Source organism: Leiobunum rupestre, chromosome 9 (assembly GCF_980474605.1).
Source record: "Leiobunum rupestre chromosome 9, qqLeiRupe1.1.hap1, whole genome shotgun sequence".
Taxonomy (NCBI): domain Eukaryota; kingdom Metazoa; phylum Arthropoda; class Arachnida; order Opiliones; family Sclerosomatidae; genus Leiobunum; species Leiobunum rupestre.
Window position 1 is genome coordinate 40,294,213 of NC_143392.1, and position 9,852 is coordinate 40,304,064.

A 9,852-nucleotide genomic window follows, 5' to 3' on the forward strand; every position below is an offset into this window, starting at 1 on the left:
TTAAATTCACGTCTTTCAATTAACCAGGTAGCGTCACCAAACATGTTCTTTAAAATCAAATAATACATCCTTCTCCCCTTAAAAGAAATGACAACGATGGGATTCGAACCCATGCCTCAGAAGAGACTGGTGCCTGAAACCAGCGCCATAGACCACTCGGCCACGCTGCCTTCATTTCGAATTTTTATTCTTAAATTCGCGTCTTTCAAATAACCAGGTATCGTCACCCAACATCTTCTTTAAAATCAAATAAATCATCCTTCTCCCCTTAAAAGAAATGACAGCGATGGGATTCGAACCCATGCCTCAGAAAAGACTGGTGCCTGAAACCAGCGCCATAGACCACTCGGCCACGCTGCCTTCATTTCGAATTTTTATTCTTAAATTCGCGTCTTTCAATTAACCAGGTAGCGTCACCCAACCTCTTCTTTAAAATCAAATAAATCATCCTTCTCCCCTTAAAAGAAATGACAACGATGGGACTCGAACCCATGCCTCAGAAGAGACTGGTGCCTAAAACCAGCGCCATAGACCACTCGGCCACGCTGCCTTCATTTCTAGTTTTTATTCTTAAATTCGCGTCTTTCAATTAACCAGGTTGCGTCACCAAACATCTTTTTTAAAATCAAATAATACATCCTTCTCCCCTTAAAAGAAATGACAACGATGGGATTCGAACCCATGCCTCAGAAGAGACTGGTGCCTGAAACCAGCGCCATAGACCACTCGGCCACGCTGCCTTCATTTCGAATTTTTATTCTTAAATTCGCGTCTTTCAAATAACCAGGTAGCGTCACCCAACATCTTCTTTAAAATCAAATAAATCATCCTTCTCCCCTTAAAAGAAATGACAGCGATGGGATTCGAACCCATGCCTCAGAAAAGACTGGTGCCTGAAACCAGCGCCATAGACCACTCGGCCACGCTGCCTTCATTTCGAATTTTTATTCTTAAATTCGCGTCTTTCAATTAACCAGGTAGCGTCACCCAACCTCTTCTTTAAAATCAAATAAATCATCCTTCTCCCCTTAAAGAAATGACAACGATGGGATTCGAACCCATGCCTCAGAAGAGACTGGTGCCTGAAACCAGCGCCATAGACCACTCGGCCACGCTGCCTTCATTTCTAATTTTTATTCTTAAATTTGCGTCTTTCAATTAACCAGGTAGCGTCACCCAACCTCTTCTTTAAAATCAAATAAATCATCCTTCTCCCCTTAAAAGAAATGACAACGATGGCATTCGAACCCATGCCTCAGAAGAGATTGGTGCCTGAAACCAGCGCCATAGACCACTCGGCCACGCTGCCTTCATTTCGAATTTTTATTCTTAAATTCGCGTCTTTCAATTAACCAGGTAGCGTCACCCAACCTCTTCTTTAAAATCAAATAAATCATCCTTCTCCCCTTAAAAGAAATGACAACGATGGGACTCGAACCCATGCCTCAGAAGAGACTGGTGCCTAAAACCAGCGCCATAGACCACTCGGCCACGCTGCCTTCATTTCTAGTTTTTATTCTTAAATTCGCGTCTTTCAATTAACCAGGTTGCGTCACCAAACATCTTTTTTAAAATCAAATAAATCATCCTTCTCCCCTTAAAAGAAATGACAACGATGGGATCCGAACCCATGCCTCAGAAGAGACTGGTGCCTGAAACCAGCGCCATAGACCACTCGGCCACGCTGCCTTCATTTCGAATTTTTATTCTTAAATTCGCGTCTTTCAATTAACCAGGTAGCGTCACCCAACCTCTTCTTTAAAATCAAATAAATCACCCTTCTCCCCTTAAAAGAAATGACAACGATGGGATTCGAACCCATGCCTCAGAAGAGACTGGTGCCTGAAACCAGCGCCATAGACCACTCGGCCACGCTGCCTTCATTTCTAATTTTTATTCTTAAATTCGCGTCTTTCAATTAACCAGGTTGCGTCACCAAACATCTTCTTTAAAATCAAATAAATCATCCTTCTCCCCTTAAAAGAAATGACAACGATAGGATTCGAACCCATGCCTCAGAAGAGACTGGTGCCTGAAACCAGCGCCATAGACCACTCGGCCACGCTGCCTTCATTCCGAATTTTTATTCTTAAATTCGCGTCTTTCAATTAACCAGGTAGCGTCACCCAACCTCTTCTTTAAAATCAAATAAATCATCCTTCTCCCCTTAAAAGAAATGACAACGATGGGATTCGAACCCATGCCTCAGAAGAGACTGGTGCCTAAAACCAGCGCCATGGACCACTCGGCCACGCTGCCATCATTTCGAATTTTTATTCTTAAATTCGCGTCTTTCAATTAACCAGGTAGCGTCACCCAACCTCTTCTTCAAAATCAAATAAATCATCCTTCTCCCCTTAAAAGAAATGACAACGATGGGATTCGAACACATGCCTCAGAAGAGACTGGTGCCTGAAACCAGCGCCATAGACCACTCGGCCACGCTGCCTTCATTTCGAATTTTTATTCTTAAATTCGCGTCTTTCAATTAACCAGGTAGCGTCACCCAACCTCTTCTTTAAAATCAAATAAATCATCCTTCTCCCCTTAAAAGAAATGACAACGATAGGATTCGAACCCATGCCTCAGAAGAGACTGGTGCCTGAAACCAGCGCCATAGACCACTCGGCCACGCTACCTTCAATACCACTCTTTTTTTAAATTCGCGTCTTTCAATTAACCAGTCAGCTTCTCCCCACCCCTTTTTTAAAATCAAATAAATAATCCTTCTCCCATAAAAGAAATGACAGCGATGGGATTCGAACCCATGCCTCAGAAGAGACTGGTGCCTGAAACCAGCGCCATAGACCACTCGGCCACGCTGCCTTCATTTCTAATTTTTATAATTAAATTCGCGTCTTTCAATTAACCAGGTAGCGTCACCAAACATGTTCTTTAAAATCAAATAATACATCCTTCTCCCCTTAAAAGAAATGACAACGATGGGATTCGAACCCATGCCTCAGAAGAGACTGGTGCCTGAAACCAGCGCCATAGACCACTCGGCCACGCTGCCTTCATTTCGAATTTTTATTCTTAAATTCGCGTCTTTCAAATAACCAGGTAGCGTCACCCAACATCTTCTTTAAAATCAAATAAATCATCCTTCTCCCCTTAAAAGAAATGACAGCGATGGGATTCGAACCCATGCCTCAGAAAAGACTGGTGCCTGAAACCAGCGCCATAGACCACTCGCCCACGCTGCCTTCATTTCGAATTTTTATTCTTAAATTCGCGTCTTTCAATTAACCAGGTAGCGTCACCCAACCTCTTCTTCAAAATCAAATAAATCATCCTTCTCCCCTTAAAAGAAATGACAACGATGGGATTCGAACACATGCCTCAGAAGAGACTGGTGCCTGAAACCAGCGCCATAGACCACTCGGCCACGCTGCCTTCATCTCGAATTTTTATTCTTAAATTCGCGTCTTTCAATTAACCAGGTAGCGTCACCCAACCTCTTCTTTAAAATCAAATAAATCATCCTTCTCCCCTTAAAGAAATGACAACGATGGGATTCGAACCCATGCCTCAGAAGAGACTGGTGCCTGAAACCAGCGCCATAGACCACTCGGCCACGCTGCCTTCATTTCTAATTTTTATTCTTAAATTTGCGTCTTTCAATTAACCAGGTAGCGTCACCCAACCTCTTCTTTAAAATCAAATAAATCATCCTTCTCCCCTTAAAAGAAATGACAACGATGGCATTCGAACCCATGCCTCAGAAGAGATTGGTGCCTGAAACCAGCGCCATAGACCACTCGGCCACGCTGCCTTCATTTCGAATTTTTATTCTTAAATTCGCGTCTTTCAATTAACCAGGTAGCGTCACCCAACCTCTTCTTTAAAATCAAATAAATCATCCTTCTCCCCTTAAAAGAAATGACAACGATGGGACTCGAACCCATGCCTCAGAAGAGACTGGTGCCTAAAACCAGCGCCATAGACCACTCGGCCACGCTGCCTTCATTTCTAGTTTTTATTCTTAAATTCGCGTCTTTCAATTAACCAGGTTGCGTCACCAAACATCTTTTTTAAAATCAAATAAATCATCCTTCTCCCCTTAAAAGAAATGACAACGATGGGATCCGAACCCATGCCTCAGAAGAGACTGGTGCCTGAAACCAGCGCCATAGACCACTCGGCCACGCTGCCTTCATTTCGAATTTTTATTCTTAAATTCGCGTCTTTCAATTAACCAGGTAGCGTCACCCAACCTCTTCTTTAAAATCAAATAAATCATCCTTCTCCCCTTAAAAGAAATGACAACGATGGGATTCGAACCCATGCCTCAGAAGAGACTGGTGCCTAATACCAACGCCATAGACCACTCGGCCACGCTGCCTTCAATACCACTCTTTTTTTAAATTCGCGTCTTTCAATTAACCAGTTAGCTTCTCCCCACCCCTTTTTTAAAATCAAATAAATAATCCTTCTCCCATAAAAGAAATGACAGCGATGGGATTCGAACCCATGCCTCAGAAGAGACTGGAGCCTGAAACCAGCGCCATAGACCACTCGGCCACGCTGCCTTCATTTCTAGTTTTTATTCTTAAATTCGCGTCTTTCAATTAACCAGGTTGCGTCACCAAACATCTTCTTTAAAATCAAATAAATCATCCTTCTCCCCTTAAAAGAAATGACAACGATAGGATTCGAACCCATGCCTCAGAAGAGACTGGTGCCTGAAACCAGCGCCATAGACCACTCGGCCACGCTGCCTTCATTTCGAATTTTTATTCTTAAATTCGCGTCTTACAATTAACCAGGTAGCGTCACCCAACCTCTTCTTTAAAATCAAATAAATCATCCTTCTCCCCTTAAAAGAAATGACAACGATGGGATTCGAACCCATGCCTCAGAAGAGACTGGTGCCTGAAACCAACGCCATAGACCACTCGGCCACGCTACCTTCAATACCACTCTTTTTTTAAATTCGCGTCTTTCAATTAACCAGTCAGCTTCTCCCCACCCCTTTTTTAAAATCAAATAAATAATCCTTCTCCCATAAAAGAAATGACAGCGATGGGATTCGAACCCATGCCTCAGAAGAGACTGGTGCCTGAAACCAGCGCCATAGACCACTCGGCCACGCTGCCTTCATTTCTAATTTTTATTCTTAAATTCACGTCTTTCAATTAACCAGGTAGCGTCACCAAACATGTTCTTTAAAATCAAATAATACATCCTTCTCCCCTTAAAAGAAATGACAACGATGGGATTCGAACCCATGCCTCAGAAGAGACTGGTGCCTGAAACCAGCGCCATAGACCACTCGGCCACGCTGCCTTCATTTCGAATTTTTATTCTTAAATTCGCGTCTTTCAAATAACCAGGTATCGTCACCCAACATCTTCTTTAAAATCAAATAAATCATCCTTCTCCCCTTAAAAGAAATGACAGCGATGGGATTCGAACCCATGCCTCAGAAAAGACTGGTGCCTGAAACCAGCGCCATAGACCACTCGGCCACGCTGCCTTCATTTCGAATTTTTATTCTTAAATTCGCGTCTTTCAATTAACCAGGTAGCGTCACCCAACCTCTTCTTTAAAATCAAATAAATCATCCTTCTCCCCTTAAAAGAAATGACAACGATGGGACTCGAACCCATGCCTCAGAAGAGACTGGTGCCTAAAACCAGCGCCATAGACCACTCGGCCACGCTGCCTTCATTTCTAGTTTTTATTCTTAAATTCGCGTCTTTCAATTAACCAGGTTGCGTCACCAAACATCTTTTTTAAAATCAAATAATACATCCTTCTCCCCTTAAAAGAAATGACAACGATGGGATTCGAACCCATGCCTCAGAAGAGACTGGTGCCTGAAACCAGCGCCATAGACCACTCGGCCACGCTGCCTTCATTTCGAATTTTTATTCTTAAATTCGCGTCTTTCAAATAACCAGGTAGCGTCACCCAACATCTTCTTTAAAATCAAATAAATCATCCTTCTCCCCTTAAAAGAAATGACAGCGATGGGATTCGAACCCATGCCTCAGAAAAGACTGGTGCCTGAAACCAGCGCCATAGACCACTCGGCCACGCTGCCTTCATTTCGAATTTTTATTCTTAAATTCGCGTCTTTCAATTAACCAGGTAGCGTCACCCAACCTCTTCTTTAAAATCAAATAAATCATCCTTCTCCCCTTAAAGAAATGACAACGATGGGATTCGAACCCATGCCTCAGAAGAGACTGGTGCCTGAAACCAGCGCCATAGACCACTCGGCCACGCTGCCTTCATTTCTAATTTTTATTCTTAAATTTGCGTCTTTCAATTAACCAGGTAGCGTCACCCAACCTCTTCTTTAAAATCAAATAAATCATCCTTCTCCCCTTAAAAGAAATGACAACGATGGCATTCGAACCCATGCCTCAGAAGAGATTGGTGCCTGAAACCAGCGCCATAGACCACTCGGCCACGCTGCCTTCATTTCGAATTTTTATTCTTAAATTCGCGTCTTTCAATTAACCAGGTAGCGTCACCCAACCTCTTCTTTAAAATCAAATAAATCATCCTTCTCCCCTTAAAAGAAATGACAACGATGGGACTCGAACCCATGCCTCAGAAGAGACTGGTGCCTAAAACCAGCGCCATAGACCACTCGGCCACGCTGCCTTCATTTCTAGTTTTTATTCTTAAATTCGCGTCTTTCAATTAACCAGGTTGCGTCACCAAACATCTTTTTTAAAATCAAATAAATCATCCTTCTCCCCTTAAAAGAAATGACAACGATGGGATCCGAACCCATGCCTCAGAAGAGACTGGTGCCTGAAACCAGCGCCATAGACCACTCGGCCACGCTGCCTTCATTTCGAATTTTTATTCTTAAATTCGCGTCTTTCAATTAACCAGGTAGCGTCACCCAACCTCTTCTTTAAAATCAAATAAATGACCCTTCTCCCCTTAAAAGAAATGACAACGATGGGATTCGAACCCATGCCTCAGAAGAGACTGGTGCCTGAAACCAGCGCCATAGACCACTCGGCCACGCTGCCTTCATTTCTAATTTTTATTCTTAAATTCGCGTCTTTCAATTAACCAGGTTGCGTCACCAAACATCTTCTTTAAAATCAAATAAATCATCCTTCTCCCCTTAAAAGAAATGACAACGATAGGATTCGAACCCATGCCTCAGAAGAGACTGGTGCCTGAAACCAGCGCCATAGACCACTCGGCCACGCTGCCTTCATTCCGAATTTTTATTCTTAAATTCGCGTCTTTCAATTAACCAGGTAGCGTCACCCAACCTCTTCTTTAAAATCAAATAAATCATCCTTCTCCCCTTAAAAGAAATGACAACGATGGGATTCGAACCCATGCCTCAGAAGAGACTGGTGCCTAAAACCAGCGCCATGGACCACTCGGCCACGCTGCCATCATTTCGAATTTTTATTCTTAAATTCGCGTCTTTCAATTAACCAGGTAGCGTCACCCAACCTCTTCTTCAAAATCAAATAAATCATCCTTCTCCCCTTAAAAGAAATGACAACGATGGGATTCGAACACATGCCTCAGAAGAGACTGGTGCCTGAAACCAGCGCCATAGACCACTCGGCCACGCTGCCTTCATTTCGAATTTTTATTCTTAAATTCGCGTCTTTCAATTAACCAGGTAGCGTCACCCAACCTCTTCTTTAAAATCAAATAAATCATCCTTCTCCCCTTAAAAGAAATGACAACGATAGGATTCGAACCCATGCCTCAGAAGAGACTGGTGCCTGAAACCAGCGCCATAGACCACTCGGCCACGCTACCTTCAATACCACTCTTTTTTTAAATTCGCGTCTTTCAATTAACCAGTCAGCTTCTCCCCACCCCTTTTTTAAAATCAAATAAATAATCCTTCTCCCATAAAAGAAATGACAGCGATGGGATTCGAACCCATGCCTCAGAAGAGACTGGTGCCTGAAACCAGCGCCATAGACCACTCGGCCACGCTGCCTTCATTTCTAATTTTTATAATTAAATTCGCGTCTTTCAATTAACCAGGTAGCGTCACCAAACATGTTCTTTAAAATCAAATAATACATCCTTCTCCCCTTAAAAGAAATGACAACGATGGGATTCGAACCCATGCCTCAGAAGAGACTGGTGCCTGAAACCAGCGCCATAGACCACTCGGCCACGCTGCCTTCATTTCGAATTTTTATTCTTAAATTCGCGTCTTTCAAATAACCAGGTAGCGTCACCCAACATCTTCTTTAAAATCAAATAAATCATCCTTCTCCCCTTAAAAGAAATGACAGCGATGGGATTCGAACCCATGCCTCAGAAAAGACTGGTGCCTGAAACCAGCGCCATAGACCACTCGCCCACGCTGCCTTCATTTCGAATTTTTATTCTTAAATTCGCGTCTTTCAATTAACCAGGTAGCGTCACCCAACCTCTTCTTCAAAATCAAATAAATCATCCTTCTCCCCTTAAAAGAAATGACAACGATGGGATTCGAACACATGCCTCAGAAGAGACTGGTGCCTGAAACCAGCGCCATAGACCACTCGGCCACGCTGCCTTCATCTCGAATTTTTATTCTTAAATTCGCGTCTTTCAATTAACCAGGTAGCGTCACCCAACCTCTTCTTTAAAATCAAATAAATCATCCTTCTCCCCTTAAAGAAATGACAACGATGGGATTCGAACCCATGCCTCAGAAGAGACTGGTGCCTGAAACCAGCGCCATAGACCACTCGGCCACGCTGCCTTCATTTCTAATTTTTATTCTTAAATTTGCGTCTTTCAATTAACCAGGTAGCGTCACCCAACCTCTTCTTTAAAATCAAATAAATCATCCTTCTCCCCTTAAAAGAAATGACAACGATGGCATTCGAACCCATGCCTCAGAAGAGATTGGTGCCTGAAACCAGCGCCATAGACCACTCGGCCACGCTGCCTTCATTTCGAATTTTTATTCTTAAATTCGCGTCTTTCAATTAACCAGGTAGCGTCACCCAACCTCTTCTTTAAAATCAAATAAATCATCCTTCTCCCCTTAAAAGAAATGACAACGATGGGACTCGAACCCATGCCTCAGAAGAGACTGGTGCCTAAAACCAGCGCCATAGACCACTCGGCCACGCTGCCTTCATTTCTAGTTTTTATTCTTAAATTCGCGTCTTTCAATTAACCAGGTTGCGTCACCAAACATCTTTTTTAAAATCAAATAAATCATCCTTCTCCCCTTAAAAGAAATGACAACGATGGGATCCGAACCCATGCCTCAGAAGAGACTGGTGCCTGAAACCAGCGCCATAGACCACTCGGCCACGCTGCCTTCATTTCGAATTTTTATTCTTAAATTCGCGTCTTTCAATTAACCAGGTAGCGTCACCCAACCTCTTCTTTAAAATCAAATAAATCACCCTTCTCCCCTTAAAAGAAATGACAACGAAGGGATTCGAACCCATGCCTCAGAAGAGACTGGTGCCTGAAACCAGCGCCATAGACCACTCGGCCACGCTGCCTTCATTTCTAATTTTTATTCTTAAATTCGCGTCTTTCAATTAACCAGGTTGCGTCACCAAACATCTTCTTTAAAATCAAATAAATCATCCTTCTCCCCTTAAAAGAAATGACAACGATAGGATTCGAACCCATGCCTCAGAAGAGACTGGTGCCTGAAACCAGCGCCATAGACCACTCGGCCACGCTGCCTTCATTCCGAATTTTTATTCTTAAATTCGCGTCTTTCAATTAACCAGGTAGCGTCACCCAACCTCTTCTTTAAAATCAAATAAATCATCCTTCTCCCCTTAAAAGAAATGACAACGATGGGATTCGAACCCATGCCTCAGAAGAGACTGGTGCCTGAAACCAGCGCCATAGACCACTCGGCCACGCTGCCTTCATTTC

The 9,852-nt window shown here is 43.1% G+C and overlaps 47 non-coding genes across 47 annotated transcripts; all 47 read right to left on the minus strand.

The window, feature by feature from the left end:
- Window positions 1-88: 88 nt before the first annotated feature.
- TRNAL-CAG (transfer RNA leucine (anticodon CAG)) lies at window positions 89-170 on the minus strand. Its single transcript has one exon. It is a non-coding gene; the product is annotated as a tRNA-Leu (tRNA).
- Window positions 171-278: 108 nt separating this feature from the next.
- Window positions 279-360, minus strand: TRNAL-CAG (transfer RNA leucine (anticodon CAG)). Its single transcript has one exon. It is a non-coding gene; the product is annotated as a tRNA-Leu (tRNA).
- Window positions 361-468: 108 nt separating this feature from the next.
- TRNAL-UAG (transfer RNA leucine (anticodon UAG)) lies at window positions 469-550 on the minus strand. Its single transcript has one exon. It is a non-coding gene; the product is annotated as a tRNA-Leu (tRNA).
- A 108-nt stretch (window positions 551-658) lies between these two features.
- On the minus strand, window positions 659-740 carry TRNAL-CAG (transfer RNA leucine (anticodon CAG)). Its single transcript has one exon. It is a non-coding gene; the product is annotated as a tRNA-Leu (tRNA).
- A 108-nt stretch (window positions 741-848) lies between these two features.
- Window positions 849-930, minus strand: TRNAL-CAG (transfer RNA leucine (anticodon CAG)). Its single transcript has one exon. It is a non-coding gene; the product is annotated as a tRNA-Leu (tRNA).
- A 107-nt stretch (window positions 931-1,037) lies between these two features.
- Window positions 1,038-1,119, minus strand: TRNAL-CAG (transfer RNA leucine (anticodon CAG)). Its single transcript has one exon. It is a non-coding gene; the product is annotated as a tRNA-Leu (tRNA).
- A 298-nt stretch (window positions 1,120-1,417) lies between these two features.
- On the minus strand, window positions 1,418-1,499 carry TRNAL-UAG (transfer RNA leucine (anticodon UAG)). The gene has a single exon. It is a non-coding gene; the product is annotated as a tRNA-Leu (tRNA).
- Window positions 1,500-1,607: 108 nt separating this feature from the next.
- Window positions 1,608-1,689, minus strand: TRNAL-CAG (transfer RNA leucine (anticodon CAG)). The gene has a single exon. It is a non-coding gene; the product is annotated as a tRNA-Leu (tRNA).
- A 108-nt stretch (window positions 1,690-1,797) lies between these two features.
- TRNAL-CAG (transfer RNA leucine (anticodon CAG)) lies at window positions 1,798-1,879 on the minus strand. Its single transcript has one exon. It is a non-coding gene; the product is annotated as a tRNA-Leu (tRNA).
- A 108-nt stretch (window positions 1,880-1,987) lies between these two features.
- Window positions 1,988-2,069, minus strand: TRNAL-CAG (transfer RNA leucine (anticodon CAG)). Its single transcript has one exon. It is a non-coding gene; the product is annotated as a tRNA-Leu (tRNA).
- A 108-nt stretch (window positions 2,070-2,177) lies between these two features.
- On the minus strand, window positions 2,178-2,259 carry TRNAL-UAG (transfer RNA leucine (anticodon UAG)). Its single transcript has one exon. It is a non-coding gene; the product is annotated as a tRNA-Leu (tRNA).
- A 108-nt stretch (window positions 2,260-2,367) lies between these two features.
- Window positions 2,368-2,449, minus strand: TRNAL-CAG (transfer RNA leucine (anticodon CAG)). The gene has a single exon. It is a non-coding gene; the product is annotated as a tRNA-Leu (tRNA).
- A 108-nt stretch (window positions 2,450-2,557) lies between these two features.
- TRNAL-CAG (transfer RNA leucine (anticodon CAG)) lies at window positions 2,558-2,639 on the minus strand. Its single transcript has one exon. It is a non-coding gene; the product is annotated as a tRNA-Leu (tRNA).
- Window positions 2,640-2,744: 105 nt separating this feature from the next.
- On the minus strand, window positions 2,745-2,826 carry TRNAL-CAG (transfer RNA leucine (anticodon CAG)). The gene has a single exon. It is a non-coding gene; the product is annotated as a tRNA-Leu (tRNA).
- A 108-nt stretch (window positions 2,827-2,934) lies between these two features.
- TRNAL-CAG (transfer RNA leucine (anticodon CAG)) lies at window positions 2,935-3,016 on the minus strand. The gene has a single exon. It is a non-coding gene; the product is annotated as a tRNA-Leu (tRNA).
- A 108-nt stretch (window positions 3,017-3,124) lies between these two features.
- Window positions 3,125-3,206, minus strand: TRNAL-CAG (transfer RNA leucine (anticodon CAG)). The gene has a single exon. It is a non-coding gene; the product is annotated as a tRNA-Leu (tRNA).
- Window positions 3,207-3,314: 108 nt separating this feature from the next.
- Window positions 3,315-3,396, minus strand: TRNAL-CAG (transfer RNA leucine (anticodon CAG)). Its single transcript has one exon. It is a non-coding gene; the product is annotated as a tRNA-Leu (tRNA).
- A 107-nt stretch (window positions 3,397-3,503) lies between these two features.
- TRNAL-CAG (transfer RNA leucine (anticodon CAG)) lies at window positions 3,504-3,585 on the minus strand. Its single transcript has one exon. It is a non-coding gene; the product is annotated as a tRNA-Leu (tRNA).
- Window positions 3,586-3,883: 298 nt separating this feature from the next.
- TRNAL-UAG (transfer RNA leucine (anticodon UAG)) lies at window positions 3,884-3,965 on the minus strand. The gene has a single exon. It is a non-coding gene; the product is annotated as a tRNA-Leu (tRNA).
- Window positions 3,966-4,073: 108 nt separating this feature from the next.
- On the minus strand, window positions 4,074-4,155 carry TRNAL-CAG (transfer RNA leucine (anticodon CAG)). Its single transcript has one exon. It is a non-coding gene; the product is annotated as a tRNA-Leu (tRNA).
- Window positions 4,156-4,450: 295 nt separating this feature from the next.
- TRNAL-CAG (transfer RNA leucine (anticodon CAG)) lies at window positions 4,451-4,532 on the minus strand. Its single transcript has one exon. It is a non-coding gene; the product is annotated as a tRNA-Leu (tRNA).
- Window positions 4,533-4,640: 108 nt separating this feature from the next.
- On the minus strand, window positions 4,641-4,722 carry TRNAL-CAG (transfer RNA leucine (anticodon CAG)). The gene has a single exon. It is a non-coding gene; the product is annotated as a tRNA-Leu (tRNA).
- A 108-nt stretch (window positions 4,723-4,830) lies between these two features.
- Window positions 4,831-4,912, minus strand: TRNAL-CAG (transfer RNA leucine (anticodon CAG)). Its single transcript has one exon. It is a non-coding gene; the product is annotated as a tRNA-Leu (tRNA).
- A 105-nt stretch (window positions 4,913-5,017) lies between these two features.
- TRNAL-CAG (transfer RNA leucine (anticodon CAG)) lies at window positions 5,018-5,099 on the minus strand. The gene has a single exon. It is a non-coding gene; the product is annotated as a tRNA-Leu (tRNA).
- A 108-nt stretch (window positions 5,100-5,207) lies between these two features.
- TRNAL-CAG (transfer RNA leucine (anticodon CAG)) lies at window positions 5,208-5,289 on the minus strand. The gene has a single exon. It is a non-coding gene; the product is annotated as a tRNA-Leu (tRNA).
- A 108-nt stretch (window positions 5,290-5,397) lies between these two features.
- Window positions 5,398-5,479, minus strand: TRNAL-CAG (transfer RNA leucine (anticodon CAG)). Its single transcript has one exon. It is a non-coding gene; the product is annotated as a tRNA-Leu (tRNA).
- Window positions 5,480-5,587: 108 nt separating this feature from the next.
- Window positions 5,588-5,669, minus strand: TRNAL-UAG (transfer RNA leucine (anticodon UAG)). The gene has a single exon. It is a non-coding gene; the product is annotated as a tRNA-Leu (tRNA).
- A 108-nt stretch (window positions 5,670-5,777) lies between these two features.
- TRNAL-CAG (transfer RNA leucine (anticodon CAG)) lies at window positions 5,778-5,859 on the minus strand. The gene has a single exon. It is a non-coding gene; the product is annotated as a tRNA-Leu (tRNA).
- A 108-nt stretch (window positions 5,860-5,967) lies between these two features.
- TRNAL-CAG (transfer RNA leucine (anticodon CAG)) lies at window positions 5,968-6,049 on the minus strand. The gene has a single exon. It is a non-coding gene; the product is annotated as a tRNA-Leu (tRNA).
- Window positions 6,050-6,156: 107 nt separating this feature from the next.
- Window positions 6,157-6,238, minus strand: TRNAL-CAG (transfer RNA leucine (anticodon CAG)). The gene has a single exon. It is a non-coding gene; the product is annotated as a tRNA-Leu (tRNA).
- Window positions 6,239-6,536: 298 nt separating this feature from the next.
- Window positions 6,537-6,618, minus strand: TRNAL-UAG (transfer RNA leucine (anticodon UAG)). The gene has a single exon. It is a non-coding gene; the product is annotated as a tRNA-Leu (tRNA).
- Window positions 6,619-6,726: 108 nt separating this feature from the next.
- Window positions 6,727-6,808, minus strand: TRNAL-CAG (transfer RNA leucine (anticodon CAG)). Its single transcript has one exon. It is a non-coding gene; the product is annotated as a tRNA-Leu (tRNA).
- Window positions 6,809-6,916: 108 nt separating this feature from the next.
- On the minus strand, window positions 6,917-6,998 carry TRNAL-CAG (transfer RNA leucine (anticodon CAG)). The gene has a single exon. It is a non-coding gene; the product is annotated as a tRNA-Leu (tRNA).
- A 108-nt stretch (window positions 6,999-7,106) lies between these two features.
- TRNAL-CAG (transfer RNA leucine (anticodon CAG)) lies at window positions 7,107-7,188 on the minus strand. Its single transcript has one exon. It is a non-coding gene; the product is annotated as a tRNA-Leu (tRNA).
- A 108-nt stretch (window positions 7,189-7,296) lies between these two features.
- TRNAL-UAG (transfer RNA leucine (anticodon UAG)) lies at window positions 7,297-7,378 on the minus strand. The gene has a single exon. It is a non-coding gene; the product is annotated as a tRNA-Leu (tRNA).
- A 108-nt stretch (window positions 7,379-7,486) lies between these two features.
- Window positions 7,487-7,568, minus strand: TRNAL-CAG (transfer RNA leucine (anticodon CAG)). The gene has a single exon. It is a non-coding gene; the product is annotated as a tRNA-Leu (tRNA).
- A 108-nt stretch (window positions 7,569-7,676) lies between these two features.
- On the minus strand, window positions 7,677-7,758 carry TRNAL-CAG (transfer RNA leucine (anticodon CAG)). Its single transcript has one exon. It is a non-coding gene; the product is annotated as a tRNA-Leu (tRNA).
- A 105-nt stretch (window positions 7,759-7,863) lies between these two features.
- TRNAL-CAG (transfer RNA leucine (anticodon CAG)) lies at window positions 7,864-7,945 on the minus strand. The gene has a single exon. It is a non-coding gene; the product is annotated as a tRNA-Leu (tRNA).
- A 108-nt stretch (window positions 7,946-8,053) lies between these two features.
- On the minus strand, window positions 8,054-8,135 carry TRNAL-CAG (transfer RNA leucine (anticodon CAG)). Its single transcript has one exon. It is a non-coding gene; the product is annotated as a tRNA-Leu (tRNA).
- Window positions 8,136-8,243: 108 nt separating this feature from the next.
- Window positions 8,244-8,325, minus strand: TRNAL-CAG (transfer RNA leucine (anticodon CAG)). The gene has a single exon. It is a non-coding gene; the product is annotated as a tRNA-Leu (tRNA).
- Window positions 8,326-8,433: 108 nt separating this feature from the next.
- On the minus strand, window positions 8,434-8,515 carry TRNAL-CAG (transfer RNA leucine (anticodon CAG)). Its single transcript has one exon. It is a non-coding gene; the product is annotated as a tRNA-Leu (tRNA).
- Window positions 8,516-8,622: 107 nt separating this feature from the next.
- Window positions 8,623-8,704, minus strand: TRNAL-CAG (transfer RNA leucine (anticodon CAG)). The gene has a single exon. It is a non-coding gene; the product is annotated as a tRNA-Leu (tRNA).
- A 298-nt stretch (window positions 8,705-9,002) lies between these two features.
- TRNAL-UAG (transfer RNA leucine (anticodon UAG)) lies at window positions 9,003-9,084 on the minus strand. The gene has a single exon. It is a non-coding gene; the product is annotated as a tRNA-Leu (tRNA).
- Window positions 9,085-9,192: 108 nt separating this feature from the next.
- On the minus strand, window positions 9,193-9,274 carry TRNAL-CAG (transfer RNA leucine (anticodon CAG)). The gene has a single exon. It is a non-coding gene; the product is annotated as a tRNA-Leu (tRNA).
- A 108-nt stretch (window positions 9,275-9,382) lies between these two features.
- Window positions 9,383-9,464, minus strand: TRNAL-CAG (transfer RNA leucine (anticodon CAG)). The gene has a single exon. It is a non-coding gene; the product is annotated as a tRNA-Leu (tRNA).
- Window positions 9,465-9,572: 108 nt separating this feature from the next.
- Window positions 9,573-9,654, minus strand: TRNAL-CAG (transfer RNA leucine (anticodon CAG)). Its single transcript has one exon. It is a non-coding gene; the product is annotated as a tRNA-Leu (tRNA).
- A 108-nt stretch (window positions 9,655-9,762) lies between these two features.
- TRNAL-CAG (transfer RNA leucine (anticodon CAG)) lies at window positions 9,763-9,844 on the minus strand. The gene has a single exon. It is a non-coding gene; the product is annotated as a tRNA-Leu (tRNA).
- Window positions 9,845-9,852: the final 8 nt, after the last annotated feature.